Source organism: Pinus tabuliformis, chromosome 4_1, assembly GCF_031772625.1.
Source record: "Pinus tabuliformis cultivar Carrire ecotype Pingquan chromosome 4_1, CPIR1, whole genome shotgun sequence".
Taxonomy (NCBI): domain Eukaryota; kingdom Viridiplantae; phylum Streptophyta; class Pinopsida; order Pinales; family Pinaceae; genus Pinus; species Pinus tabuliformis.
The window spans coordinates 545,109,298-545,112,468 of record NC_142303.1 but is presented as its reverse complement, the minus strand read 5'-3'; the positions used below and the strand labels follow the sequence as shown (position 1 = coordinate 545,112,468).

Sequence of the window (3,171 nt, the reverse complement as noted above, 5' to 3'; positions counted from 1 at the left end):
TGAATGGTCTCATATCCATTTTCCATGGTTGTTTTTCCTTAGGCTATAGGTGCTTTTGTGGAAGTTGTAAGTATCTTAATTCCTACTTTAATACAAATATGTTTTTCTTTCTATGTGTGTGCATATCAGAATTCACTCGGGAGCTCTCTTTAGTTGGCATGGTCCACTCACATGCACCATCAACAAGAAAATAAATCAATCAAAGGTGATAAGGGGCCTAAATAGATTTACCCATGGAAAATTGAAAGCTTGCAATATTAATGTCACAAAAAGAAAATAGAGAAAGACTAAGAATGTGAAGCCTAGGAATAAAAATATGCAAAATTGTTATCTATAAGTCTATAGTTTCTATTTGTAATAATTCCTAAAACATAAAAGAGCCAAAGAAAGGTCGTTTCTAGATGGTTTTATCAAAAATGGTTTCCAAGGCAAGATATCTACATTATTTTCATGTTGACAATTGAGTTCTTCAACAACGTTTCTATATTTATTAATTTAATAAGTTAATAAATAGTTTCGAGTAATGTTTTAGATTCATTTCATTTTGATGGTCAAATTGTACAATTAACAAAATAGTTTTTGGTTTATTTGAATGTTTATGCCACTTAAAGTATTACAAGTATGTGTTTAAGTAACACCCGGTTGGTGATAGATAGAGTAAAACATAAACGACAATAATAGTTAAATATATACACATTTCTTACAAATTTTATAAAAGAATTGTGTTTATAAATTGGAATTGTTGACAATTTCTTTTTTTAGTTCTAGAGTATGTCTTAAAATTGCTTTTGTTTGGTTAAGAGTTTGATTTCATGGAATGTAAGGAAATAGGTTAATAGCCCAAATTTATACATTAAAAAAACTTAATTTAAACTATACAAAACTACAACTTCTTTAAAACATACAATATTTAATTCCAATCCAAAAAAATAAAAATTAATAATTATATATATATATATAACACTTTTCAAAATTTAAATTATATATAATAAACGTTTTTTAAATTTAAATTTTCTATATTCAATGTAAACAAAACAAAATAATAATAAATATATCTATTAATTAAAAAAACCAAAACTAATACTTTTTAATCAAAGTAAAATAAAATAAAAATAACACTTTTTCCAATATTAAATTAATAAAAAATTTAATTCTTTTAATAAATATTAAGTAAAATACATTACAAAAGGAGTGTTGTTTAAATTACATAAAATGCAAACGAATTGATTTAAATAGAAATTTATCACAGTGGTGTTTACTCTTCAAAATGTTGGAAGAGTTTATTTATCATAAAAACTGAGCTTCAACTTCAAATACTAGATTATCACTTCACTGAAGATGAAAAGCAACTCCTACTCAAAGTATAGAAACAATCATATCTCTATTTTTTCTTCAGGGTCGAGACTTATAATCTATTCGAAGATCGGGAAGTTGCCATGGGCTTATGCCAAAACGCACAGAGTTGTCTTCCATACTAAGAGTCCTCTGGCTATACGCATTATACAACTCCACAAATTTTATGGTTATAACCGCAAGACTAGAATAACTAGGAGTTCCTATACCTATATTTATGAAGATAAAATTACAATGCAAGTCACATCTGATAAGGAAAGCTTTTCAGATTTCAAAATTAAGTGTCTTAGTAGCACTTGGTTTGAATTCCAATGTTTTGTAGTAGGTATTTTAAGATTTTGAAATCTGCAGACCAAGATTCGAAATTAGAGTGTCTGTTCCAGGTTGAAGTGGAAAAATGTTAGTTCGTTAAATAAAATATTAATAACGTTTTCAAAAAAACGGTCATTTAAAAAATTTTAACGTATTTTACGGGCAAAATGACTTCTGACGGGCAAAATGCCCGTCAAATTCCAACTCTGTTGGTAGGGGGTTAAATAATATTATTAGGTAGATTTGGTTGGACAAGGATTGACATTGATGTTGATGTGAGTGGAGCTGACCATGGATAATCTATATTAAATATGTGTTAACTGATGTAATTAATTATTTATTGTTTCACAAAGCCCGGTCGTATCTGATTCCAATTAACTGCAAGTGCAAAATTTTCCAATACTACATGCTACTATAATCTCAAAAATTTTCCAAATTTTTTCTTTTCGCTCCGATAAAGAAAATCTCAATTGAAACAAATTAGAATATTACACTCTTACAATACCACTCCCTTATTGGACAAACAAACTACATGTTGTGGCCTAACACTCAAGGCGGCGTTACCAGAGGACCAACGTAAGGTAGCTATCTTGCCATTGTTATAAAGCCCAGCTTCAATGTTCGCAGCATAGGTAACCGTGAGTACTATTATATGAACATGGTAAACAGTGTACACAACTAACTTGGAGAAAGTACCGACAATTTAAAGGAAGTTTATCGCCCACGCCTGCATCTTCACTCAGAAAGTAAGGTGTCTCTGCCATTCAAGTTAAAAAAAATAAAATTATAATTCGTTACAGGTCTCCGAGTACCAATTGGATGCATCCAAGTAAAGAAGCTGACGAATATTTATTCTTACCAGTCTTATCAACCATGGCCATACCAGCCATAGATGCTGCTGCAACATTCATCATCAACATAAACGTAACGAGCAGAATCAAAAGGTGCCCGCGATGCCACTCCTGGAGGAACGTTGCCCGAACAACACCGTAATCGAACATGCCTCGCTTGCTGAGAATTCCGTAATCAAATTAGGCCAATAAAAACCGTTGTAGGGGTCCGGTAGAATTTATTTTTGGGGAACCACAAGATCTCCACGTGAGTGTGGGATCGACTAAAGAAACGACAATAAAATTCCCCCGAATCAGCGGCCTGAAACTAAAAACCCAATTAGACATGCCCGAGAAGAAGCTGAAATAGAAACATTATATAGAAGGGAAAGAAACGAAACATGGAAATTACATGGCAGTTCATGGGTAAAATGGAAATTACATGGCAACTGAGAGTTCACGCGGTATTTTACAGATTTGGTTTCTTGCGTTAGAAGCCAATCCATCATGATCTTTATGTCAATTATTACGCGGAAAGGCGTTCTAGGGAGGTTCCTCGCCCATTCCATATACTATTTAAAAAAAGGGCTCCATGCGTAGTCTAAAAAAGACCACCACCCGCTCATGTCAAAAGAGCTAGAAGGATCTATGCGCATGGCCTCTTACTCTTTTGGAG

The 3,171-nt window shown here is 32.2% G+C and overlaps 1 long non-coding RNA gene across 1 annotated transcript; it reads right to left on the bottom strand.

Annotated features, from left to right (window-relative positions):
* Positions 1-2,213: 2,213 nt before the first annotated feature.
* LOC149176991 (uncharacterized) lies at positions 2,214-2,828 on the bottom strand. Its single transcript, XR_016258702.1, has 2 exons — positions 2,525-2,828; positions 2,214-2,422 (listed from the first exon to the last, which is right to left on the bottom strand). It is a non-coding gene; the product is annotated as an uncharacterized LOC149176991 (long non-coding RNA).
* Between the last annotated feature and the right edge of the window lie 343 nt (positions 2,829-3,171).